Raw genomic sequence first — 27,956 nt, forward strand, 5'->3', positions numbered from 1 at the left:
CAGTTCATTGCTCCGGCGGAAACCTCAAGCCTGCTGCCGTTTTCCACTCCCATTGAGGAATGCCAGTGTTCTCCCCGCCGTCTGGCGGAGGCAGACGTGACCAGGTGTCCCCACGCAGAGTGGGCTCTCACAGTTGGGCTGCGTGTGTGTCACGAAGCTAAGTAGGGAGCCCGCTCGGTGCGCCGCCCCCCGGCTTCTGCCGGCCAGGCACGGCGGCCCCATCTGGTGGTGGGGAAGTCAGAAATAGCCACCGAGCAGCTGTCCTGCTCGCACCTCCTGACTCCAGCAGCACCCTCAGAAGCCCCGACGGCCTGCCGCTGGGGGCTGCCTCCTTCTCCATCCTCCACTGTAACCATCCAGAGGTGAGTGGTCCTGCTCACACCTCCTGACTCCAGCGGTACCCCCCCGCTGGGAGCCCCTTCCACTCCTTCTCCTGGACGTGACCACAGGAGCAAGTGGTCACCCAGCTAAAAGAGGGGATGGGAGGCTGGGAGACACCAGACTGCCCATGGTACCAGGGGGCCAGATGGCTGACCCTGCAAAAAAAAATCTCAAAAATCATTCCGAAGTGAGTCAAACAGTTCTAAAGATCCGTGGGGCTGTTCTACGCCTGTCTACACACAAACATAGACGGGAAGAGTTTGGGACCAGGGCATTATTGACCTCTACAAAGTGCCAAGAATGTATTCAGAGTTCAGACAAGGGGAGGGTTTAGGATAAGGAAAATATGTTACCAGTTAAAGATTTAGAAGCCAGTCTTAGCAGAAGGAGGTAATATAACAGAAGGTATTTTCTTCCTAAAAATCATCTTAAAAGAAAAAAGAAAAGAAAACTCGGGCTTTACTTTACACAGTATTGGAGATACAGGAATGGTCAAAGAGAGTCAAATCACTTTGCAGAAATTAATTGAGTGCCACTGTATTCCCGGGCACAAGGAATGCAAGGAGATAACTCCTGGCCTCCATTGGCCCTGGCCTGCTGAGATAGCTGGACAAGGGCCGGGCTGGCAGAGGAGGTAGACCATCCAGCAGCCAATTCTGCTTTTGGTAAAGAAAGTTCATCAACTTGATGGACCTTGAGTTTGAACAAACTCCAGGAGTTGGTGATGGACAGGGAGGCCTGGCATGCTCAGCCCATGGGGTCACAAAGGGTTGGACATAACTGAGCACAAAGGAGAGTTTGGGAAGTGTCCAGAGAGGACACAGTGCCGTCTAAGCTACAGAGACCAGGGCGTTTTCAGTACGTCTGAGAAACAGCAAGTGGATCCACCGATGCCCCGGGGGACTGGTGGGGAGACTGGTTGGCATGGCCTGGGGAAGGGGACTATAAATGCAGGACAATGAAGCCTTTGCACCAGGCATGTGGTAGCCGCAGATTAATGCCGAATTTATAGCTCTCGATTGTCACCTGAAGAATCCTCCCACTCTCTGCTTCACCCTCACGTAGGCTAACCAGAATGTTTACCTCTCTCCTAGCTTAGATCTCCTATGGAGGAGTCATCCTTGCACCGGGGCCCCATGAGTATCATTTCCCAGAACACCCCCATTTTCACTGGGAACGTATAGGCATGTGTCCCGTGGTGGACACTCCCTTCATAAAGTAGATACAAGTTCTGGTCCAGCTAATGCTGGGCCAGGCCTCCCTCCTGGGTTCACACACACAAGCCGTCATGCTCTACAGGAAGCCCTCCCAGCCCTTCCTAATATACTCTCGCCCCTCCACCACCTCCCGAGAAGGGGAGGCGGGGAAGGTGGTGGACAAGGAGTAAGCGGGGTATGAAATCCTTTCTTTCCTTTAGGCTCGAGCGACCCGGGCTTCTGGCTTTATGCCCAGCTCCCGACTTCGGTCCGTGATAAGGCTGGACGTCCTCCAAGGTGGTGCCCGCCTCCCGACCACCCTCTCCAGCCCCGCGCTGCCCACTTCAAGCTTCTGAGGCTTTCCCCAGGTGCCCCTCAGCACCAGGCCCCTCCAGGCCCCCACACAGGCTCCTCACTCTCGCCTCTGACCCAGGCCCTGTTGGGAGGAGCATCTCCACACAGGTGAGAGGCCAGGTGCAGGGGTCAAGGGTCGCACAGTTCCCAGGAAATTCAGGAGAGGACTCGGAAACTGTAACCACCTGCTTGAGCCTCAAGTGTCCCATAACCCTCCCTGAGCCTGGGATTCAAAGGGCCCCCAAAGTCTGAATCCTTCTCTGTTTAAAAGCCATTTCATTACCTCGAAGTCTTCATTTGATGCCAAGTGGACAAGGTTTTGTCCTGTCCTGAAAGTCAAGCTGGCATCCTCAGGGTGGTTTTCTTAAGTACCGGACCCTGGCCCGTGCTACTGGCTTTCCATCGATTGTCTTATTTCATCCTCACAGCAACCGAGGAGGAGGAGGTGTGAGCATCTCACGTTTATAGTCGAAGAAACCAAGGCTCAGAGCAACGAGGGCACTTAGTCACCAGGGAGTGGATGGTGGAGCTGGATCAGAACCTGGGTCTTTCTAAATGACCACCAGGGTGCTATGGTTTAAGAGCCCATTATGGCTGCCAGGATACTATAATGTTTTTCCATTTGGGGCTCTTGAAAATAAGATTTTTGAGCAAGTCAGGTCTATTAACCAAAATATCATAAGGAGCCAATGTGAGGATTTCTTTCTTAATCAAAAGTTTGATTGTTTAATGACCTTTTCTCTAAAGAAAATGAGCTACCAGATGAAAAAAACCCCATCTTGGTTTGCAATCCTAATTCTAGCAGGCCTAATCTTTATCTTTATAGAGAAAAATGCAGGGGGAAAAGGGAGGGGGATGGGGCAACGTTGTCTGAACAGTTTCATTTGGGGATTTTTTTTTAAACAGTTTTTGTCTAAGAAATTAAATGTGACAAGAAATTAATCCACATTGTGATCTAATTATTTTTAGAATTATGAGGAAAATGTAAGGTGTCTCAACTGCTTAATTTTGAAAAGTGTCTGTGAAAATTAACTTTTATTACCTTTCATAAAGATTTTTAGTTTTTTTGCTGTTGTTAAATGGCATTTTCACCAGTCACTAATGTTGCTATTGCTGTCATACAAGGTCACTAGCATACAAGGTAGAGTGTCTTACGAAGTCTGACTTTAAAGAACATGAGACATATGATGATCTGAGCTTGTCCAAATATAATTTATCAAATTTATGAATCAGAATATGGGAGTGAATTAAAGACCCAACCATTTTCTTGGCTTCCTTTATGTCTCTGAAGGGTCAGCTGTTAAGCAGGAAGGGACCCCAAACATGGGGAACTTCCTTGTGAGGTGTTAAAAGCAGTGTCAATCTGAACTTTAAAAAATTAAAGTAAGACCAACCATATGGGGAAAGTGGTTAAAGGGGATGGAATTAATTAACATAGTTTAAAATATTTGGATTCGGAAAGAAATCAAAATTGTGACATTTTAATAAGGAGTGTTTTGGAGATGCTAAATCCCATCCATCTTTCCCCAAATGTGTCCCCCAATTTCAGGATCCAGTGACCCAAATTCAGAAAACTGAAAATGGTCTTCAGGAGGAAAAGGCACTGGATCCAAGAAGCACCAAACTCAAGAGTGTCCTCTGGGAGGGAACCTGCCTAAGTCATCTACTTTCAGGAAAAGTGGGTTTTTACAGCACTTGGAAGAAGTCACAAGTAAAGTTGAGAGGAAGGGAAAGGGGAGAACGTGGGGCCCCAGAAAGAGAGGGTGGAATCCCCAGTGCTGCAGGAAGGAGCTCCAGGGCTGGGGAAGCCAGGAGATGCTACATTTTGGTTAGTAGGCAGCTCTGTGGACCCTTTCCTCATTTGCGATCCTAACCTCAGGGCTGGTAGCTGTGACCCCAGATGCTGTTCCTCCTGAGGGCATCCTCTAAGCCCCAGGGAAACCCACATTCAGTCTTCTTGTCCTAGATCCTCAACGCAAATGGCAAGCACATCCAAATGCCACACCGGTCAGTGGCTGAGCAGGGAGCTGGAGGGGCAGGACTCCACCTCGGAGTACAGGAGGATTTCATCAGTCGAAGCTCTTAGGTAAGAGAGGCGACAAATTAATTCACTTGTCAAATCCTTCCCTTCATAAAGTTCAGATGCGATCGATTTTTACATAACAAGGCACCATTTCCCAGCAGTGCCAAGTTTCCATTTACTTGTTTCTCTCCTTTCTCTAACTGGAGACACCAAAGGTACTCACCCACCAAGATGGCATTCAGGACAGCTACACGTGGCTGCTACCGTGCACCGCCCTGGAATTTGTCTCTGCGTGTCTCTGTGTCACGGGGGGGGGATGTATGATACTGCTTCTTTACATTGACAGCTGATGGACATTTACAATGGAGCTGCAAATAGTTTTTTTAACAAAAATATGTAACAAGACATGTTTTAAAAGGTAAATAAAAATCTAGCCTTTAAATAATGTACATTAAAAATGTTTAAACTTTAAATAGAGTTTGGGCATTTTAAAAGAAACAAATAAAACCACGTAACAATAAAATTTACCATCTCACCCACTTTTAAGTGTACAGTGTAACAGTGCTGGGCTTCCCTGGGGGCTCCGTGGTGAAGAATCTGCCTCCCAGAGCAGGAGACCTGGGTTCGATCCCCGGGTCAGGAAGATTCCCTGGACAAGGAAATGGCGACCCACTCCAGTGTTCTTGCCTAGGAAATTCCATGGACAGAGAGCCTGGCGGGCTACAGTCCATGGGGTTGCAAAGGAGTTGGACACAACTGGAAAACAACACAGCAGTGCTAGCTACGTGCATCTTGTTGCACGACAAATCTCTAGAAATCCTTCATCTTGCACAACCGAATCCCTATATCCACTGGACAACGACAGTCCCCTTTTCCCTGTCCCCAGCCCCTGGCAGCTACCGTTCACCTTTCTGCTAGAGAAAATTTTATTTTAAAATATAATTTTAACTTTTTCATTTTTAAGCTTTACTTTCATTTATACTTTTATAAAAATACATTCAAATTGTATGTATTTCAATAAAATTATATCTTATTATTTTAATTCTTTAGACATTACTTACAAGAGAACACAAATTATATGAAAAATCTTGACTGTAGCACTTAATTAGTGATTTGGTGAAATGAAGGCAAATAATACATTTTATGGAATAAATTATGATTTTTATGAATTAGGTACATCTTATTTTTTATTCATTCAAATATCTCTAGCTCATCAACATAACACTCAAGACATATGCAATAACAATTAATTCAGTCAGTTTTGACATTTTGCCAACTTTAAGTCATATAAAGGCTATAATTATACTCATGTTTTTCAGTTTTGTCTCTATGAAATATGTTTTTCAAGGAAGGAAAATAGAACATATTTTGTTTAACAGTTTATTAGCTTTAAATATTTAGACATATGGTATGTGGGCCTCTATTTGTACTCTTGTCTGCCCCCCCAAATATAAGCCTGCTGGGTTGTAACTGCATGTCTAATTATCTGTCTTCACCACGTTACCATAAACTTTGAAGGGGCTGTTGTTTGCTTTGTTTATCATTGTAACCTCAGTGTTTGGCATAAACCTGGTGTATAGCTGATCCTCCTAGAAATGTGATGAATTATTCTGAAGTCACTATTGATGACAACTAATTGAGCTATCGAGTGAGCCATTGTATTAAAAATTCACGTAGGTACATACCAAGGGCTGCAGGCAGTCAGTCTTGCTAAGGCCCCAATCCCATGTGTAATACAGAGATAATAAAACTACCTACTTTGCAAGGTTGCTGTGAATTCACATGAGGCACTTAGCCCAGGTCTGGTGCAGGGTATCCACTCAATAAATGATGGCAATAATACAAGTAGTAGCTTTGTAATAGTAGTGCTCCTGGAAGAGGTGGTGGTGATAGTCATAATGTTAATGATGGCAGCTGATGGGGAAACTCAGGAAAAAGTGTCTATGCGCTCAGATGATCAGGAAGGTTCCCGTGAAGGAAAACACCGAGGTATAGATAGTTGCTGCTGCTGCTAAGTCGCTTCAGTCATGTCTGATTCTGTGCAACCCAAGAGACGGCAGCCCACCAGGCTCCCCTGTCCCTGGGATTCTCCAGGCAAGAACACTGGAGTGGGTTGCCATTTCCTTCTCCAATGCATGAAAGTGAAAAGTGAAAGTGAAGTTGCTCAGTTGTGTCCGACTCCTAGTGACCCCATGGACTGCAGCCTACCAGGCTCCTCCGTCCATGGGACTTTCCAGGCAAGAGTACTGGAGTGGGGTGCCATTGCCTTCTCCAATAGATAGCTGAGGGTACCTGAAAAAATATAGTTTTGAAAAGATGTGTCAAGGAGTCTAAGCTAGATTTAAAAAAAGAAGAAAGGTGAACTGGAGGAACCCATAGTGGATGAAGGCAGCAGGAGAGGGGAGAGGGAGATGGAGCTGAATGTAACAAGCCAGTGGAGCTGGCTTGCAGGGAAAGAAGGCCAGGGAGTCATATAGAAAGCAGTAACAGCAAGAAGCAAAGCGGACTGATTCTGAACGCTTTTGCAGCTTTGAGGCTTACTGGACGGGAAAGGTTTGAGTTACAACATGAAAGAGCTTCAGGGGATGCAAAATATGGGGGAAAGACACGTTTCAATTAAGAGACTGAGTTAAAGAGAGTACTCTGATGAAAGATTATAGACCAGGTTTCCTGGATTATGGCAACGCTAGACAGCAAGGCGGAAGCGTGGACACTGTTGTGTTGAGGACCGGGTCAGGGGCCAGGAAGAAAACAGGTGATGAAGCAGTTCAGCAGGATGCTATAATACAATAGCACATGTATGTAATATACGGAGAAGGCGATGGCACCCCACTCCAGTACTCTTGCCTGGAAAGTCCCATGGACGGAGGAGCCTGGTAGGCTGCAGTCCAGGGGGTCGCTAGGGGTGGACACGACTGAGCAACTTCACTTTCACTTTTCACTTTCACGCATTGGAGAAGGAAATGGCAACCCACTCCAGTGTTCTTGCCTGGAGAATCCCAGGGACAGGGGAGCCTGATGGCCTGCCCTCTGCGGGGTCGCACTGAGTTGGACATGACTGAAGCAACTTAGCAGCAGCAGCATATGTAATATATAATATAATATCGTCCCAGTCCTATCACCAAATCTCTATGAAGGTAGATAAGTGACCCAAATTTCCGTGTCCTTCTCTTCATTGCAAACATAAACTCAATAATACTTGCCTTATGTATCAATGAAAAATTAAAATTGTATAAATATTTGGAGGCCTGGAAACGTGAAATATGTTTTAAAAATATAAGGTAGTGATTAGGATCCCCATGAACTCAGACAGGGTTCTTGGTTCAAACATTCCAAAGAAAGTGAAGTCACTCAGTCGTGTCCGACTCTTTGTGACCCCATGGACTGTAGCCCCTCAGGCTCCTCTGTCCATAGGATTTTCCAGGCAAGGGTACTAGAGTGGGTTGCCATTCCCTTCTCATTCCAAATATGCTAGTAAATACATAGATACTGGTGGGAAGCCAATGGGACAACGGCTTCAACTACCTGATGGATTTTTGTGAAACACAAGTGATCTAGAGCATCAGTCGTGACAATAACCTCAACCATTGGCATGTTATAAGTCAAGTTGGACAAAGAGGTACATGAAAAAAGAAGAGAGGAGACTAGGGGATAGAAGCAAGGCCAGACATCTGGATGGTTCCGTGAAGCCAAAGAACAGGGGTGATGGAGGAAAGCACTGCATAGACAGGGCTTCCACCGCCCTACCGGAGCCGCTCACTCCAGTACTCTTGCCTGGAAAATCCCATGGACAGAGGAGCCCAGTGGGATGCAGTGCCTAGGGTTGCAAAGAGTTGGACATGACTGAATGACTTCACTTTCACTGGAGACACAGCTCCATCACAGGCCACAAACTCAGCAGTCTCGAGTGAGGAAACAGAGGATAATTTAACAAGATGTACATTCAGTTCAGGTCAGTCGCTCAGTCATGTCTGACTCTTTTGACCTCATGGACTGCAGCACGCCAGGCTTCCGTGTCCCTCACCAACTCCCGGAGTTTACGCAAACTCATGTCCATCAAGTCGGTGATGCCATCCAACCATCTCATCCTCTGTCGTCCCCTTCTCCTCCTGCTCTCAATCTTTCCCAGCATCACGGCCTTTTCCAATGAGTCAGCTCTTCACATCAGGTGGCCAAAGTATTGGAGTTTCAGCTTCAACATCAGTCCTTCCAATGAATATTCACAGATGATTTCCTTTAGGATGGACTGGTTGGATCTCCTTGCAGTCCAAGGGACTCTCAAGAGTCTTCTCCAACACCACAGTTCAAAACCATCGATTCTTTGGTGCTCAGCTTTCTTTATAGTCCAACTCGCACGTCCATACATGACTACTGGAAAAACCATAGCCTTGACTAGACGGACCTTTGTTGACACAGTAATGTCTCTGCTTTTTAATATGTTGTCTAGGTTGGTCATAACTTTTCTTCCAAGGAGTAAGCATCTTGTTATTTCATGGCTGCAGTCACCATCTGCAGAGATTTTGGAGCCCCCCAAAAATAAAGTCTGACACTGTTTCCACTGTTTCTCCATCTATTAGCCGTGAAGTGATGGGACCAGATGCCATGATCTTAGTTTTCTGAATGTTGAGCTTTAAGCCAACTTTTTCACTCTCCTCCTTCACTTTCATCAAGAGGCTCTTTAGTTCTTCACTTTCTGCCATAAGGGTGGTGTCATATGCATATCTAAGGTTATAGAAATTTCTCCCAGCAATCTTGATTCCAGCTTGTGCTTCCTCCAGCCCAGTGTTTCTCATGATGTACTCTGCATATAAGTTAAATAAGGAGGGTGACAATATACAGCCTCAATGTACTCCTTTTCCTATTTGTAACCAGTCTGTTGTTCCATGTCTAGTTCTAACAGTTGCTTCCTGACCTGCATATAGGTTTCTCAAGAGGCAGGTCAGGTGGTCTGGTATTCCCATCTCTTTCAGAATTTTCCATAGTTGATTGTGATCCACACAGTCAAAGGCTTTGACATAGTCAATAAAGCAGAAATAGATGTTTTTCTGGAACTCTCTTGCCTTTTTGATGATCCAGTGGATGTTGACAATGTGATCTCTGGTTCCTTTGCCTTTTCTAAAACCACCTTGAACATCTGGAAGTTCACGGTTCATTTATTGTTGAAGCCTGGCTTGGAGAATTCTGAGCATTACTTTGCTAGCATGTGAGATGAATGCAATTGCCTTTCTTTGGGATTGGAATGAAAACTGACCTTCTCCAGTCCTGTGGCCACTGCTGAGTTTTCCAAATTTGCTGGCATATTGAGTGCAGCACTTTCACAGCATCATCTTTGAGGATTTGAAATAGCTCAACTGGAATTCCATCACCTGCACTAGCTTTGTTCATAGTAATGCTTCCTAAGACCCACTTGACTTCACATTCTAGGATATCTGGCTCTAGGTGAGTGATCACACCATCATGATTATCTGAGTTGTGAAGCTCTTTTTTGTACAGTTCTTCTGTGTATTCTTCCCACTTTTTCTTAGTATCTTCTGCTTCTGTTAGGTCTATACCATTTCTGTCCTTTATTAAGCCCATCTTTGCATGAAATGTTCCCTTGGTATCTCTAATTTTCCTAAAGAGATCTCTAGTCTTTCCCATTCTATTGTTTTCCTCTGTTTCTTTGCATTGATCACCGAGGAAGGCTTTCTTACCTCTCCTTGCTATTCTTTGGAACTCTGCATTCAAATGGGTATATCTTGCATTTTGGCTTTGCTTTGCTTTTGGCTTCTCTTCTTTTCACAGCTATTTTTAAGGCCTCCTCAGACAGCCATTTTGCTTTTTTGCATTTCTTTTTCTTGGGGATGGTCTTGCTTCCTGTCTCCTGTACAGTGTCATGAATCTCTGTCCATGGTTCATCATGCACTCTGTCTATCAGGTCTCGTCCCTTAAATCTATCTCTCACTTCCACTGTATAATTGTTAGCGATTTGATTTAGGTCATGCCTGAATGGTCTAGTGGTTTTCTCCACTTTCGTCAATTTAAGTCTGAATTTGGCAATAAGGAGTTCATGATCTGAGCCACAGTCAGCTCCTGGTCTTGTTTTTGCTGACTATATAGAGCTTCTCCATCTTTGGCTGCAAAGAATATAATCAATCTGACTTTGACCATCTGGTGATATCCATGTGTAGAGTCTTCTCTTGTGTTGTTGGGAGAGGGTATTTGCTATGACCAGTGCCTTCTCTTGGCAGAACTCTTCATCCCTGCTTCATTCTGTACTCCAAGGCCAAATTTGCCTGTTACTCCAGGTGTTTCTTGACTTCCTACTTTTGCATTCCAGTCCCCTATAATGAAAAGGACATCCTTTTGGGGTGTTAATTCTAGAAGGTCTTGTAGGTCTTCATAGACCCGTTCAACTTCAGCTTCTTCAGCGTTACTGGTTGGGGCATAGACTTGGATTACTCTGATATTGAATGGTTTGCCTTGGAAACGAACAGAGATTATCGTGTCGTTTTTGAGACTGCATCCAAGTACTGTATTTCAGACTCTTTTGTTGACTATGATGGCTACTCCATTTCTTCTAAGGGATTCCTGCCCACAGTAGTAGATATAATGGCATCTGAGTTAAATTCACCCATTCCAGTCCATTTTAGTTCGCTGATTCCTAGAATGTCGACATTCACTCTTGCCATCTCCTGTTTGACCACTTCCAATTTGCCTTGATTCATGGACCTAACATCCCAGGTTCCTATGCAATATTGCTCTTTACAGCATTGAACCTTGCTCCCATCACCAGTCACATCCACAACTGGGTGTTGTTTTTGCTTTGGCTCTGTCTCTTCATTCTTTCTGAAGTTATTTCTCCACTGTTCTCCAGTAGCATATTGGGCACCTACTGACCTGAGGAGTTCATCTTTCAGTATCCTATATTTTTGCCTTTTCATACTGTTCATGGGGTTTGCAAAGCAGGCATAGTGAAGCGGTTTGCCATTCCCTTCTCCAGTGGACCACATTTTGTCAGAGCTCCATCACAGTCCACAAACTCAGCAGTCTTGAGTGAGGAAACAAAGGATAATTTGACAAGACATACATCAGCCTCGTGGAAGGCCCTGAGTCGTATTTGGGTGGAACAATGATGCTATTTTCCTGGTTTAGCAATATTTTTTCCCCAAAGCTTGGCTATATAGTTTTAGTCACGCATCTCCAGAAAGTTGTAATGCACTGTAGTCTCTCACATGTTAATATATCACACTGAGTGTTGACAGGATGGATATTTAATTATCTGGGGGGCTGCTGCACTTTCTTTGCTTCGTGAATAACAAACTGGATTCTGTAACAAAGTGTGAGGTACTTACAGCTTCTCTGAAACACCAGGGACTCTGCCTGAAGTCACACAGGGATTCAGCTCTTCACAGGTACCCCAAGAGGGTAAGTGAAGCAATTATCTGGAGATTTCAGGAAAATCACTGACTCATCTTAATTATCTGGATATAAGGAAAATCCAATTTCAACAAACTTTAAGGCACTGTCCTAATTACTTTGAATGTTGAATACTGTTTACCAGAAGTGACTCATCATTTGGGCATTAGATCTCTGTTGTATAGGCTGTTATCGCTGTAATGGTGTCTGGGATAATTAGATTTAACCCGCTTGAATTATCTAGAAAATGGCCTTAAATTATCACTTCATTTTTGTAAAAGTATGTAATTCACCTTGAGTAGAGACAAGCAGAAAATACCCTTATCAGTAATGTACTTGGATTTGCAGACCATGAACTCCGCCACAGTCAAATTATAGTTCTTACAACACAATTTATTCTGAGTTCACTGGAATAAAGGCAGCAGTGGGCTTCGGGTCCTTGTCAGTTTCGCATCCCAAGCTACTTCTGTAGATCAGCTTGCACGTGGTTTAGTTCAGTTGTTTCTGGGTATTGTTGTTCCTTAGTCTGGTCCTTCACATGGGCTAGTTGTGTGAGCTATTTCATTTGCCAAGGTCATCACTCCCTGGCCGTGTTTAAGTAATACTCAACGTTCAAAAAACAAAGATCAAGGCATCCAGTCCCATCACTTCATGGCAAATAGATGGGGAAACAATGGAAACAGTGACAGACTTCATTTTCTTGGGCTCCAAAATCATTGCAGACGGTGACTATAGCCATGAAATTAAGAGATGATTGCTCCTTGGAAGAAATGCTATGACCAACCTAGACAGCATATCAAAAAACAGAAACGTTACTTTGCCAACAAAGGTCTGTCTAGTCAAAGTTATGGTTTTTCCAGGAGTCATTTCCAATTCCATATAGAGTTGGACCATAAAGAAGGCTGAGCGCCAAAGAATTGATGCTTTTGAACTGTGGTGTTGGAGAAGACTCTTGAGAGTCCCTTGAACTGCAAGGAGATCCAACCACTCCATCCTAAAGGAAATCAGTCCTGAATATTCATTGGAAGGACTGATGCTGAAGCTGAAGCTCCAGTACTTTGGCCATCTGATACAAATAACTGACTCATTTGAAAAGGCCATGATGCTGGGAAAGATTGAAGGCGGGAGGAGAAGGGGATGACAGAGGATGAGGTGGTTGGATGGCATCACCGACTCGATGGACATGAGTTTGAGTAAACTCCGGGAGTTGGTGATGGACAGTGAGGCCTGGCGTGCTGCAGTCCATGGGGTCACAAAGAGTCGGACACGACTGAGTGACTGAACTGAACAGGAGTGTATGAGGTCTTGTAACTGCATTTTAACACCATTATAAAGGCTTTAAGTGCTACGAAGCCACAAGATGAACCCCATTAAGAAACGGAAGAGCAGCCTACCAAAGTATTAGCTGAAGGCCTAGCAGGGTGTCTTCTGTACAGAGGAGGCATGAATGTTTCCTAAGTAAGCTAGAACATGGTGTGCCCCCTATTAAAACACAGCTGCCAAAGAGCTGTCTAAAAAGTTGCTTTACATACTATCCCACTTTTCCTTTTCAACTTCAAATCTATATTTTCAACTAGTCAATTGCCATTAGTACCTTAAGGCCCCACAGACAGCTCAAAACCAACATTCCAAAAAGTTGGCATTGGTTCAGTTCAGTTCAGTCGCTCAGTCTTGTCCAACTCTCTGTGACCGCATGGACCGCAGCACGCCAGGCCTCCCTGTCCATCACCAACTCCTGGGGTTTACTCAAACTCATGTCTATTGAGTTGGTGATGCCATCCAGCCATCCCATCCTCTGTCGTCCCCTTCTCCTCCTTCCCTGAATCTTTCCCAGCATCAGGGTCTCTTCCAATGAGTCAGTTCGTATCAGGCATTGGTAGGCAGCTCTTAAACTGGCTCCCACTGGCTCCCCTGGCGGCGTGTCCTTGTGTAATCCCCTCCCTTGAATGGGCTGAACTTGGTGACTCGCTTCTTACAGACGGAATCTAACCAAAATTCTGGGATGCTGACTGTGAGGTCCGGTTCCTCAAAGACTTCGGCATCTGTCTTGCTCACCCTCTCCACCTCCCTGAACCTCTCCATCTCTCGGTTGGTCACTCCCTCTCAGAGCCGGTGGCGAGCTTTGGGGAAAGCAAGCTGCTCTGCTGTGAGCAGCCCTGTGGAGAGGCCCATGGGGCAAGGACCTGATTTTTTTGGCCAAGAACCAAAAAGGACCTGCAGCCTCCCATAGCCATCACATAAATAAGCTTGAGAGCAGACTGTGGAGACCTTCCCAGAAGCACATGAGGGAGTTTAGACATAGAGCCTCCTTCAGGCAGACCTTGAGGGACCTGCAGCCTTGTGAGAGACCCTGAGTCAGGGACATCAAGCTAAGCCATGCCTGGGTTCCTGACCTGTAAAATAAGATAATAAATGCTTATTGTCTTACACGGCTAAAGGGAAAGTGAAGTCGCTCAGTCGTGTCCAGCTCTTTGCAACCCCATGGACTATAGCCCGCCAGGCTCCTCCATCCATAGGATTCTCCAGGCACGAGTACTGGGGTGAGTTGCCATTCCCTTCTCCAGAGGATCTTCCCGACTCAGGGATCCAACCCCAGTCTCCTGCAATGCAGGCAGATGCTTTATCCTCTGAGCCACCAGGGAAGCTGTTACACTGCTAAGTTTTGGGGTAATCTGTTACACTGTATGGATAACACACAGTCCATTCTGCGTTTTCTCAGGCATTCTAACAGTGAGATAAATGGCATTCTTGCTCCAGACTTCAATTTTTTTCCACCATAAATCCAATCATAGTCATCTCACTAAACATGTTTTAAGCGCTATTGTTGCTCCAGAAGAAATTTCTAAAAATCTGGCAGAGAACACCCTGGGTCCTCTGTAATCTGGCATTTACCTGCAGCTTCTCAACCTGTTTCCTATCAGTGATCCAACTCCGAGATGTCTCTGTTCCAACTACACCAAATCCCTTGCAATTCCCAAGCACACTGCGTGCCGTCATGGCCCTCTATTCTGTCCTGGCTGTGTCCTCAGCCTGGTGTTCCCTCCCCACCTCACCCCTTGGCCTCCTGGAAAGCTCCTACCCGTCCTCAAGCCTCAGGCCCCAGCCTCCTCCTGTGCAAAGCGCTCTCTGTGCCAGGCAAAGCCCAGCACCCACCCCTCCACTTCCCACAGTGCTCTGCTCCCATTACCCCACTCTTTCTGAATGCGGCACGGCTTCTCACACATAGGAAACGTGTTTCATAGAGAATAACCTTCAAAAGCAAAGGATTGGGAGCCAAACTGACTGGGTTCAACATCCTCTCCCTCTGTCTTTACTTAGCTGCAAGCCTTGGGCAAATTTTCTAACCTAACTCTCAATATTCTAATCTGTAAAATGAGGATAATAATGGGACCTGTGTATTGGGTTGTTTCATAGAATCCGCCCTCAATGCGGAAGACCTGGGTTCAATTCCTGGGTCAGGGAGATCCCGTGGAGAAGGAAATGGCAACCCACCCCAGTATTCTTGCCTGGAGAATCCCATGGACAGAGGAGCCTGGTGGGCTACAGTCCGTGGGGTCACAGAGAGTCGGACACGACTGAACGACTAATATTTTCACTGTCATAGTTAAGTGAGATAGTGAAATGTGCTGAGCATACTGCCTCGTGGTTATAAGGGTTCAATTCATGTTGTTATTATTTGCCTCTCTAGCCGCGGAGACTAGCACAAAGTAAAATTTCAATTCGTGCCTCATGATCCTTTGAAAACCCTTTGCACTTCCACTGGGGACAAAGGTTGGCAAAGACATAGATGTTACAGTGGTAGAATTTCAGGCATTGGACACCTGGTTTGCCTCCTCCTAAGGTTGGCCCTGGATATTAATATGAAAACAGCTAATAAATTAGCAGGTAGCAGAAAGAGCAGGGTTCATTTATTCACTGGGACCTATTTGTCAAGAGTCTGGAAATGAGAAGATATTCCCTATTAATGTGACAAAGTGATTATAGCTTGAAGATGAAGAAACCATTTCCTTTTCTGAAAGAAAAATTGCCAGGGAATCAATTTGAGAAGCCCCTGATCTTTGACAAGCTCTTTCAAGCAGCAGGAGGCAGTAGAAAGGGCCTAGGCTGAGGAGGCTGGGGACCGGTTCAACTCTGCATTTACTGGTGTGTCTCAGGGGCTTTCCTGGTGGCTCAGAGGGTAAAGCGTCAGCCTGCAATGCAGGAGACGCGGGTTTGATCCCTGGGTTGGGAAGATTCCCCGGAGAAGGAAATGGCAACCCACTACGGTACTCTTGCCTGGAAAATCCCATGGATGGAGAAGCCTGTAGGCTACAGTCTATGGTAGGTTATAGTCTATGGGGTTGCAAAGACTCGGACACAAATGAGCGACTTTACTTTCTTTCGTTCACTCAGGGCAGGACACACTCCTGCCATCTGTACATTCTCACGAAGTCACAGGAGGGAGGAGCAAATGGGAGCATGTATGGGAAGACAATATTTGAAAGTTTTAGAAAACAGAAATGCACGATGTGTATATTTTTGTGGTTTCCTTTTAAATAAGAAATAGTCAAGCACATGTAAGGACAGCAATGGGAAACATAATTGATTCTGCTTATGTAAATGTGGTGTTTTTCTTACATGCTTTCCAAAAAACTCAAAGGAAGTCATAAGACTAAAGTCATTTTAAGGAACTTTTTTTTTTGGTAAATTGGAGTAAAAGTGATTTTTCTTTTTTGGAACTAACAACAACTTTCAAAAAAAAAAAAAAAAACCCTGAGGGATCCAATATTCAACACAAAGGAACTCAATATTAAGAGCCAGGAACTAGCTTCTTTATGCACTGCTTGCATTCTCACAGAAGTCACTGGGGCAAGTAGGTCAGCTCCTAAATATTAAGGCCTCTGTGTTTCTCAGGGGGGTCTATTTAGAATTTTCTCGTGGTTACTTATTTTGAAAATGCCAACCTATCTGATCTCCTTCAAAACTGTTGTAAATAGAAATTTTAAAACATCAAATGCAAAATATGGCTCTAGGTGAACTATATGAACATGGTTATCCTTAAAGAGTGATTCATTCCAAGAGGGAAAAAAAAAAGAATGAAGGAAAAACGGTCGCCACTCCACACGGTCTCCATATTAAACAGAGCGCTCCAGATCCACAGGCTTCTCCTCAGGTCATCTCTCGGAGACAGAAACCACTCTTCACGATTTGAAACAAAAGGTAAAGGGAAGTTTGCAATGCTAAGAACCCCTGTGGAAATAAGGCGAAATAAGACAAGGCCTTCAGACCTGTGAGAAAAATCAATCTGACGGAAAATTGACAAAGTTGTTTAACGTGAGGCGTGAGAGCCAAGGGCTGACCCCAGAGACCTCCACTGAGACGCCCGTGAAGTTCCCGTCAGCTCCCTTAATCCGTGCAATTACACAACAGCATCTCAAAGGGACCCTTTTAAAAAAAAAACCAAACATCACTTTAAATTAACTTTTTTGCCATTGTGCTTTAAATTCCAGTTTCTTTCTCTTCATTCTCTCCTCTATACTAAATTATTAAAATCACCAACTGCTCTACAATCAAAAATATTTCAGAAAGCAGTGATGCCAAATTTGGATTGACTAAAGTGAAATCAGACAGAAGGAAAGATATTTTGAACACTTCCACGCTTGGTGCATTGTTTAAGGATATGGCAACAAGTAATTAAAATTGACTACTCGGCTTCTCCCCATGAAACCAGCGCTAAGCTCCATGTTTGGCTCCATTACAGCCTAATTCAGACCAGGGAGGCATCTTGAGTGGAATAAAACACATTAATATATTTATAAATAGACTGATTTTTTCTTCATCCATAACTTGTTCCTTTTATATATATATTTAGAAGTCACGGTAAAACGATAAACTAAGTAATATTACTTGTTGGTTGGAAAGCCAAATTGGAAAGTCGGAAAAAAAAAAGACAAGGTAGATAACCTTTTACGATTAGAGGAAGGAAGAGGTTCTTGATTGTTTTTAAAGAACAAATTTTACTCAAATGTTGCTTAAATGGACTTGCACGCGTAGCAAGCCATGGCAATTCTGACCTGTATTCTTTCCATTTACCGTCATCTCTCCACAGACACAAGGAAGCACACACAGCCTCCCAGAGGAAGTAGAACCGCACTTTGCCTTCACACACACGTCACAGCCACACCTCCACCGCTGGCCTCCCTCCTTCCGATGGGCGAGTTTCTGTTCAACGCCTGTCAGCTCCCGGCTTTACTGCCCTGTCCTATGCATCTGTCTCGTCAGTTCATTCAGTTCAACAGCTGAGTTTAGCCTACACGTACTCAATTTTCTCTGTGCCAAGCACTGTGCTATGCGCTAGAGATGCAAAAGTGTCCCCTACTCTCAACAAATTTATGGAATGATGAGTCCCTTGAAGTCCTTCATAGAAGGGCCCTGAATTCCAGGCAGCAAGGAGCAGAATAAAATAAGTGAATCCCAAAACTAACAAGTAGGCTTTGTTTTCTTTTTTTAAAAAGGTGGTGGGGGGTGGGGAGTGCTCATGTTTTGACTGGAAATCAAGTCACATTTTTTTTTTCTTTGAGAAAGAATATTCACGACAGTGGCAGCGGTTACATGGCTATGCGTATGGATGCTTGTTTAACTCTTCAGTTCAGTTCAGTCACTCAGTCGTGTCCGACTCTTTGTGACCGCATGAACCTCAGCATGCCAGGCCTCCCTGTCCATCACCAACTCCCAGAGTTTGCTCAAACTCATGTCCACTGAGTCGGTGATGCCATCCAACCATCTCATCCTCTGTCATCCCCATCTCCTCCTGCCCCCAATCCCTCCGAGCATCAGGGTCTTTTCCAATGAGTCAACTCTTCGCATGAGGTGGCCAAAGTATTGGAGTTTCAGCTTCAGCATCAGTCCTTCCAATGAACACCCAGGACTGATCTCCTTTAGGATGGACTGGTTGGATCTCCTTGCAGTCCAAGGGACTCTAAGAGTCTTCTCCAACAGTTTAACTCTTAGTGTTAATTCAACTTAGTTGAAATTCCCTTCGATGCCAAAGAAAACTGCAATGAAAGGAAACTGCTGCTATAAATGTGGACCATTTCAGATATGAGTTTCCTGGTTTTAAAAGAGTCTGTACTAACTTTCATAGCCTAGAAACTACTTTCAAATATTACCTCGCTGACCCCATGAGATCAGAGGCTTAGTGATCTCAGTTACTATAAATTAGGAAACCAGGCTCGGTGGGGCCAAGGAACTGTCTAAGGGTCACCTGGTCACGAAGTGCTGGGCCCAGCACTGAGTGCTTCCTGACGCGAGAGCCGGTGTTCTTTATCCTGGCTGAGAGTGTCTTCAGAGACCTCTGGGGTCATACAAGCTGTTGCACCAAGACGCCGAACTGTATTTAGAAATTAAATTAAAAATAAAATATTCACCTAGAACTTCTGATGCTCCTGGTCCATTTGATTTCTTCCTTGTGACTCTGAGGAGTAAATATATACCTTGGGGAAGAGGAAAGAATGAATCTCTCCTGAAGCCATTTTTCTGGCAGAGAATGAGCAACTGGTTAGCCACAGTTTACTTGGCTTACTAGTCAGTTTTGGGTTCCATTTCTAGATAATGAAAATATTTAAAAAAATTTTCCCCTTAATTTTTTAGGTTTAGAAATCAACATACTGATTCATTAGAAAAGAAAGAAAGGAGCTGCTGCTAAAATGAAATGTTTGTAAAGACGATTTGGTCTTTGGACATGAGTCACCTTAATTTTTATTTATTTCTTAGATGAAGGAATTTTTTAAAAAATGTAAAGTCAGTTATCAAGGCATTAGCTGTACAAAGAATGCACATTTTATTAAGCATCTTATGCAAAAGGTAGATTCTTCAAGAAAATCAGACCTAAGTAGCTTTTCTACTTACGGGGACCCAAAGTGCCACAAACTGAGTGACACTTGGAAAAACTGATTTTAAAATCAGAATGTCTGAATTTCAGTCTTGTGCGGAAGATAAGGAAACGAAGCTGTTAGGCCACATATTGCTAGGTTGAGTGTCAGAAGCAAATCTGTAGTGAGAAATGCTGTATCGCCTGCTATTTTTGAGCCCACAATCCGTCTTCTGTGTGAAGACCTGCCCTCGCCCCCTCCGCCCAACTCCATTTTACTCAGAATACACACGTAGTTGATTACTGTACCCTGTGATGGTGACATATTACTTTTACTCTGTGAATAGAATATTACACTTTCCCACATGTTACCAAGCTGCAAGCTTGTGTGAGCTCTCATGGGAAATTTGTGACGGTGTGAAGTGAACTCCTGTCACCACTCAATGGATTGCAAAAATAGTGTAGCTCTTGCTAAAGACCTGGATCATATCTTGAAAGATTGCACTGATCAAATCAGTACCTTCAGCAAGACCTGTTGTAGCCAACTTCATTTCAGTGTGTGCAGTGGGTGCAGTATGCTTAAGAACACAGAGTTGGCTGTCTCTTTCCATCGTACTCCTTGGAGCTAATCCTTTGGAATGGATTTTTACAAGTATAAAAAATACCAGGTAAGTATCTAAGCACTAATATTGGCATTCTGTGACAAGAGGAAGTTTTGGAGTCTCACAGACCTAGATTCAAAGCCAAGCTCTGTTGCTAAGCAGACATGTCACCTCGGGGCAAGCTTCCTAACCTTCTATGCCTTGGTTTCCTTCGTTGTAAAATGGAGGTGATGATGTCTGCATCGCAGGCTTGAGAAGTCCTGAGCACAAAGCAGGTACCCCCTATAAGTCAATTTACTCTTTTTTCTTCCCTGGTAGGCACCATTTTCCTTTTTTGCTTCATGAGTCACCACTGCTCATCTCCATATTATCACACTCTTGAGTATATCTGTACATTTATAAGTGTTCATGCATATGTATGGATTTATGCCTTTATATTAATACCATTGAATATTAAGCCCAACAGTGATTTTCTTCCCCCACATTACCTTTAGGAATTTCAAAGTAAGTTCCTTTTTATATGATTCAATATAGGTGCTTTAAAAGTTTTAATAGCTATTTTAATTTCTAACTGGTACAATCAATTAAAAGAAATACTCCTTTTGAAAATGGGATTTCTGACACCAACATACGTAAAAAGGACTTGTAATTAAAACAGAAAGTCTAAATGAGTTCTATTTACTTGAGTATCTGACAATATACTGAAAAATGTAAAAAGGGTGTCTATTATAGATTTACTCACATACTAAAAAAATATTGACTTCTACATGGGATGGATTTAAAATGAAATACTAGAAGAGATGGTGGAGGAAAGAAAGATAAAAACATTACTGAGGGCGCCAGGCTCCATTTTCATAGGAATTTTGCCCTCAGGATGTTTTCCCGGGAAGAAAAAGGGCAGGAAGGGAACAAGACAGATCATGCCAGACAGGCTCCTGGTAATACGGCCTTACGAAGTGTCTGCACGCCTTTGTTTAAGCCGGACCTCAGAACACAAGTGTTTGAGCAATCAAGCGGAGACGGACACCGGCGCGCCGGAGAGCAGCCATATTGAAAACCCAGCGGCACCATGTTTGCCCAGGGCCTCCATCCTGATGAGCCGCGCGCCAGCCTTTAGCAAGCAGGCGGCAAGGGCTGCCTCGGAGAGACCCTCTCGGGAGAGATTATTGTTTCCTACGCTCTTTTATCCTTGTGGCAGAATATGCTTGAAATTTTAATCCGCCCATCTTAACCCCTTCAAGCAGCTGGGCCACTTTTAGGGCCCGTGCTTCAAGGTGAGGCTGCTGCAACAGGATCAAAGCTAAAATTGCCTTCTGGCCGTTGTCATCCAAGAGCCGGGGCCCTGAGTGTCCTGAGAGGAAGTGCCCGAAAGCTTGAGCGCTGAGGATGCGAGTGGGAAAACGTGGAAATGCAGTCTTGCCCACATCCGAGTCCTCAGACGAGAGGAAACTCCCTGGGCTGGAGAAGACAGAAGAGATCCAGGGAGGATTCCTCGAGAATATGGACGCTGGCAGCTCCTGGACAAACCGGCCCTTTGTCCGCGCCTCCTGGGCTGAACGCTGTGGAAGCAGGGAAACCCGAGGCCCTTCCTAAACCCTGAGACGGGAGGGCTGAGCCCGTTCCCCGGGGCGGAAAGGGCTGCGGTGACTCCGGGCCGCAGGGCAGGGTCGCCGAACGTCTCGCAGAGATTTCCGGGCCTCGGCCAGGCTCGGGGCTTGAAAAGAGCCCGTGACGCCTCGGACACGGAGCGCGGCCCCGAGAGGCGAGAGGCGGAGAGGGGCCGGCCTCGGGGTCCAGCTGCGCAGGAGCGGCCGGCGCGTGGACCACTGAGCAGAGACCAGGGCGGAGGAGGCGGCGCGGACCAGGAGCACCCCGGTCACCGTGCCTCCGCGCGGCCCCCTGGGCCTCTGGGCGGTGGCCCCAGAGAGCAGGGCAGCTAGGAGCCTGGATGGACAGAGCGGGGTTTTCCTCCACCCCGGCAGAGCCAGGACTTGATGCAAAATTAACCAGTGTTACAGAAAAATAGCAGAGGCTTCCCTGGTGGCTCAGAGGGTAAAGCGTCTGCCCGCAGTGTGGAAGACGTGGGTTCGATCCCTGGGTCGGGAAGATCCCCTGGAGAAGGAAATGGCCACGCACTCCAGTACTCTTACCTGGAGAATCCCATGGATAGAAGAGCCTGTCTATGGGGTCGCAAAGAGTCGGACACGACTGAGCGACTTCACTTTCACAGAAAAAAAACGATACCTGATCTGTGATGAGCAGCCTTATGAAAACCTAATTTTAAAACAAACAGTCCGGAGGTGAGACTAGCTTAGCTGCTGAGACAGACGGGCCGCAGAAGAAGGGGTGGGACGCGCCGGTCGGAGGAGCATCCTGGGGCTCCTTGCCGTCTCCTCTGACTCAGGGTTGAGGCTGAAAGACGAGAAGGCCCCGCAGAGGGGTCGGAGGCCCTTCGTACCCGGCACTGCGGTCAGTTCCTGAAGCAGAGCCGCTCTGGCAAAGTGCTTAGAAATGAAGCGCAGTTCCCATACGTTCAGGAGCTTCGGTAAGCTCACGTTCCTCTCTCATTTGTTCCGAAGGCTCCCCTTACGTCTGAAGCTCGGGGTTTTTTCCAGCTGTTCAAAAATGCCCTTGTTTGAGACGGGCACCAGGTTTCCCTTCCAAATCTGCAGCGGTGGAGGATGGAGCCCCAGGCCAGACCAGCCTCGCTTGCCAGGTCCCGAGGGAGGTCTGGGCCTCCAGGAGGCATCCTCCTAGGGGCTTAGACCCTGTGAGCAGAGCCAGAGGGAGCCTGGGAACAAAGAGGAGGCTATGCTCATTGAAACACTGAACAGCGAAGCCGAAGAGACTCCAGGTCACTAAGTCCCAGTAACGCGGGCTCTACTACACGGCGTCCTGGGGGTCGGTCACTGGCGCTGGAGGAAGCTGACACAAACCATCCGAATCCCAGCAAGGAAACAGGACTGGCTGAATTTTAAGCAAAAAACCTTGGAACGACAAAAACAAATACGTTAAGGGGGCTGGCCAAGGGCAAGTCAATAAATAAAAAAGGGACAGCCAGGCTCCCTGGCGTGGCTGCCAGAGGTGAAGACGGACTCCTTCGCATGTGCTGCGGGAGAAGCTGCATGGCGAGGCATTTCCTGTTTTTTGCTTCTAATCCCACCCTCTCCGGCTCACAGGGGAGCGTGCTGGGCCGGATGCACGCTTCCAGGCCAGCCAGATAAGGGAAATGCTATCCCTGCAGTCTGCGGGCGCGGTGAAATCACTCGTGCTGCCTCGGGGTTCCTCTCTCGAGTGTGGGGAGAAAGACGACAGGAGCATCTCCTGGGGTCTACGGGGTCCCCTTAAACCTGAGAGCGGAGCCCCAGAAGCTGCGATCTACCTGCTAATATTTCAGTGACACCCGGAGGGCCCCTTGCCTGCCTCCTCCAATTGCTGCCAGCTGCTGAGAACCCTCCTAGATAAATCCAGCCTTTCTTGCCACTGTTAGATACAAAGAATTTCACAGTAAGGTGTAGGTGACTGATAGCATATTCTTTCCCAAGGATGGGTTTTGATAAGAGGAAACTAAGAAAGAATGTGGAGCTATTATTGATGGCTGGAGGAGTGCCTTGGGGGAGGGAGGAAATACTGTGTCGGGGGAAATGATGAAAAACGGGAAAGGTGAGATTGCCAAAAGCTTATCCCTTCATAATTTTCCAGGGGGCCTGTCTTACTCAGAAGCAATGAAATGGCTTTGCTGAGCCATGTGGAAGGGTCATGTGGAAGAGTCTAGCAGTTGGGAGCTCTAATGTGTTCCCCGTTATTAACATGGATGTAGGGAGAACTCCCACTGGAGCAGCCTACAGACACTTGGCCTTCTCGGCTCTGGCTTCTGGGCTGCGCAGCCTCCGAGTGAAATATACTTCTACCGCCTGCCCCGGCGAGCTCGTGGCAGGGCCTGTAAGGCGGCGTTCAGAAGCCTTCAGAATCCCCATGGGCCTTTCACGAATGATGGACCCAAAGTGTTCTTGACCAAAAAGTCTTTTCATCATGAATATCCCAATTCTTCCTAAGTTATGAATTTGACATGACCTCAGAAGAAGTACTAACAGTTCTTTTCTGTGCCTAAACAAGCTGTTTTTAGAGGACAGGGGGGCTAGAAACCAGCTCTAGTAGATATTAGAATATAATGAAAAGTCTCAGTATTTGAAAGGTGGGACACTGCCACATAGAAAGACAGACCCTTGGAAGAGAATAGAAATTATAGGAGAATAAAACACATATAGAATTTAGTAATGATAAAAATGGACTTTTTCTGCTGGGTGTTGGGACAACTGAGTATCATATACTAAAGGAGAAAATTGGATCCATACTTTACACTGTACAGCAAAATTAATGATTTAAATGTGCAAAATTAAACCATAAAAGTACCAGAAGGAAACACGGAGAATTCTTTTATAATCTTGGTATAGAAAAGTCCTTTTTAACTATGACTAAAAATTTAGAATCCATAAAAAAAGAGATTGATAAATTCAGCTACAAAAAAAAAAAAAAACACAAAGCTTTCTCCATGCAAAAGTAGAATTGGCAAAGAGAAAAAATAATTGCAACTCATATATAGACAAAATGATAATTTCTCTATATAAAGAGTTCCTAGAACAGAAAAAGAGGTAACAAACCCAAAATATAAAAATGAGCAAATGACATGAGCTAACAGTTTGTAGAAAAAGAAACACAAAGGCAAAACATGTATCAGGATTATCAGTGTCACTCATTACAAGAGAAAGGCAAACTGAAACTCTACCAAGATATTATTTTTCCCTATGAGATTGACAAAAATCCAAAAGTAGGACAAAACATTCAGTTGGTGAGGCAGGAAAAGAGGAACTCTCATTCGCTGCCGGTCAGAGTGCAAAACGGCAAATTCGGAGGTAGATAATTTGTCAGTAACCTTCAGAAAAAGAATGCAGCTGCCAGACTTCGGCTTCCAGCCATGATGGAGTAAGAAAATCCAAATTTGCTCTCGCATCTCAAACAGCGACAGCAAGAGAAAGGAAGAAACATTTGAAGCAAAAGCTTTTAGACCTTGGACCACAAGCAGCCCAGGATAGTTTTGATGGCTAATTTTACTTGTCAACTTGACTGGGCCATGCTGTGTGCAAACATTTGGCCAACCATTATTCTGGGTGTGCCTGTGAAGATGTTTCTAGATGAGATTAACATTTAACTTGATAAACTGAATCAGGCAGAGTTCACTCCCTAGCATGGGTGGGGTGGGGGCGGGGCTCATCTTACCGTTGAAGGTCTGAGAAGAACCAAAAGTCCGACCCCACTGTGAGTACGAGGGAATTCCTCCTTACTGACTGCCTTCAAGCTGTAACACTGGGTTGGTTTCTGTTTGTTTGTTTGTTCGTTGCCTGTTTTCAGGCACAGACTGAAACATTGGCTCTTCCTGGGGCTCAAGTCTGCCAGCCTTCAGACCGGAACTAGACCACCCTGATTCTCAGGCCTTTGGTCTTAAACCAAAACGACACCATCAGCTCTCCTGGGTCTCTAGCTTGTTGACTAAGGATCTTGGGACCTGTCAGCCTCCATAATTGCATGAACCACCTCCTTACACTAAATCTGTTATCCCTGCTCTGTTAGTTTCATTTCTTTCTGGAGAACCCTGACTAATACAACAGTGAGCGCAGAGAGGAAAGAAACAGACAAGGTGAGCCTGCGGTTGCTACAGTCGCCCGCCTGGAGAGAGTCAGGTTCCCGCCCAGGGAGGCGAAAGAACCCACAGCCTTGCTAAGCTGAGGAGACAGCATTCAGAATTCTGAGGCCAGGAATTCACAGGGCAAAGTAGCAGAGAGGTGGGAGCTCACAGAAAGCTCCAAGATCACTGGTTGCCACAGTGGGGACTCTTTGATCCATGAGTTGGTCTCAGTTCTGGGCTCTCGTGGTGGGAGCATCTTTCTGGGTTGTGACTCTTGACTTTAAAAGACCTATTTCCTATACAACAGGGTCTCTAAACTCCAACCCTCTGCTTCACTTGATGCATAATGTAAGAACAACTGTTAACTTGGCCGTGCTGGACTCAACGGAAGACGTGTTCGTTTCTAGCATGCTGCCTCTCTAAGAGATTTCCAGAGGCTATTTGGACCACCTGCTGTTTTCACCTGCGGTAGGTTTAGTCTCTGCAAAAGTGCAAATCGAAGGAAATGGCAAGAGTGCTGGGTTTGGGGTCAGGAGGCTTATTGTGGGTCTTAGTCTGTCGCCTAACCTCTCCGGCTTTGTTCCCATCTTTATACAAGGAAATCGCTCTTCTTCATGGTCTCTAAAACCCCTTGAGTTCTAGAAGTTAACGAAAATTTCTGATAACACATCCCGGTCACAAAGCATTTACAGCGCTCCAAGATAAGGCATAATTGCACTAGTTCTAGAATATATAGTTATGCTATTTCATCTTACAATGAGATTTAATTAACTCTCCTTTCCCACTGTCAGGAGCCTCAGTGGAATAATGGTCTTGGCACCGCGCGCAGAATCTCAGCGCCCTGATTGGACGCTCCAGACACCCGACTTGCTGTCCTAGCGGCAGGAAGAAGCTTGGAAGGCGGTAGTGCTTTATTCACTGTGGAAACGGACGGCATTGTTGCCGCCCCCTTCCTCCCCTCCGCGGCCCCAGAAGAGCCGTGGTGCTAGGTGCCGGCTACGTGCCACGAGAAGGAGTTAGCCCCGTGGATAAATTTTGTTCCTTCGGCTGCCTGGAGCAGGTGGAATCATCTCAAGCAAATGTGACGAGCTGGGCTTTGTCCTACAGCCTTGTTGAAATAACCAGTGGCCCTAGGCTCCAGGGCCACTGGGGAATGTCTGACTTAACCACGTTTTTACTCATCTTTCAGCCGAAGCAGACCTTCAAACATCAGCTCGAGTCATCCCGGCACTGAGTGCATTTGTGACCCTCCCTGGAGGCGGTTGGTCCAAACCCTGGGAACATGTTATATGAAAAAATAAATGCCTTTTTTTTTTTTTAACCATCTGTGAATGAAAAACATTCTTCATATGTTTAACTGTTTCAAACTGCCATATGTCACACACACACACACAAGCGCACCATACTTGCCAGGGGCTGGGATTGGGTTGGTACTAGAGATTTGGGCCCCTCTTCCACCCTCTGCTTTTCCTTTCAAGGAGGCTCCAGGTGAAAAGCCTCCAGGTTTGCACCCGCCCAGAAATGGCTCATTTTCAGTCCTGGTGGGGGTGCTGCGGCTGGCTTGTCTGGAATTTCAGCCATCTGCTGCAGCCTCCCTCTCCCCTTGCAGCCATTCACGTAAAGTGCCCCCATGCTGCAGCAGAATCATAAGCATCTGAGGGCTAAAACTGTGGCAAGATAGGGTAATGTGCTTTATGGTGTTTTATTTTACAAGAGGGACGGATGGTAGAAAGAGGGAAGAGACTAAAAGAACCTTCTGAATTCAACTGTCCCTCGTTAACCGAGGAAGAGGACTAATCAGTTTCTTTCAGAGACTTTGGCTGTTTGCTTGCTTGAATTAATTTTTCTGGAAGAACTAACAAGCCAGAGCTTTCCTAATTGTCTAAAATTCCTCATGCATCGGTCCAAGCTGTTAGTGGATGAGGGCAGAAGCCTTCAGGGTACCCGCTGCTGGTCTCATCCGATGATGGTGACTGAGGATCAGTCAGTGAGCGAGGTCGTGGCCCATGGAAGACATGATTCTCTAAATCTAAAAGGAAACCCTCCATGAGGGACCTTTAAAATTGACTCACAGGTATTGCATTTGGCAGTAAGAGTCCTTTTATAGCAAGCAGTGGGTACTGATGTTTGCTTATCCAAATCAGTCGCCTCCTGACTTGCTGGCACAAATGTTTCTTTGCACCAGAGGGTTGACATTGGGTAGGGTGCCCATTCCACGTGGGTAGGGTTCCAAGGTAGTCATGATCGTGTGGCCCAGTTCTGGACAAAGATACAAGAGGCTTAGAACTTTTGCAGAAAGCTGAACAATACAGGCAACATTCACGAATATCTGGTTTTCCTTTACTTCTGAATACCTGGAAGATTGTGCCTCCCTGTTCCCTTGCAGTGAGGCAGGGCCATGGCTGATTTCCGGCCAATGGAATCAAAGAGGAAGTTATGGTGAACTCTAAGAGGAAGTCATTTCAGGCCA

The 27,956-nt window shown here is 45.7% G+C and overlaps 1 long non-coding RNA gene across 2 annotated transcripts; it reads left to right on the forward strand.

Annotated features, from left to right (window-relative positions):
* On the forward strand, positions 1-26,779 carry LOC138988618 (uncharacterized). 2 transcript variants are annotated; one of them, XR_011464890.1, is made up of 4 exons: positions 1-362; positions 3,898-4,017; positions 25,794-25,954; positions 26,278-26,779. It is a non-coding gene; the product is annotated as an uncharacterized lncRNA (long non-coding RNA). The 2 variants fall into 2 exon arrangements; XR_011464891.1 differs by lacking the exon at positions 1-362 and adding an exon at positions 3,496-3,609.
* The last annotated feature ends 1,177 nt before the right edge of the window (positions 26,780-27,956 follow it).

This window comes from Bos mutus, chromosome 7, assembly GCF_027580195.1.
Source record: "Bos mutus isolate GX-2022 chromosome 7, NWIPB_WYAK_1.1, whole genome shotgun sequence".
In the NCBI taxonomy this organism is placed as follows: Eukaryota; Metazoa; Chordata; class Mammalia; order Artiodactyla; family Bovidae; genus Bos; species Bos mutus.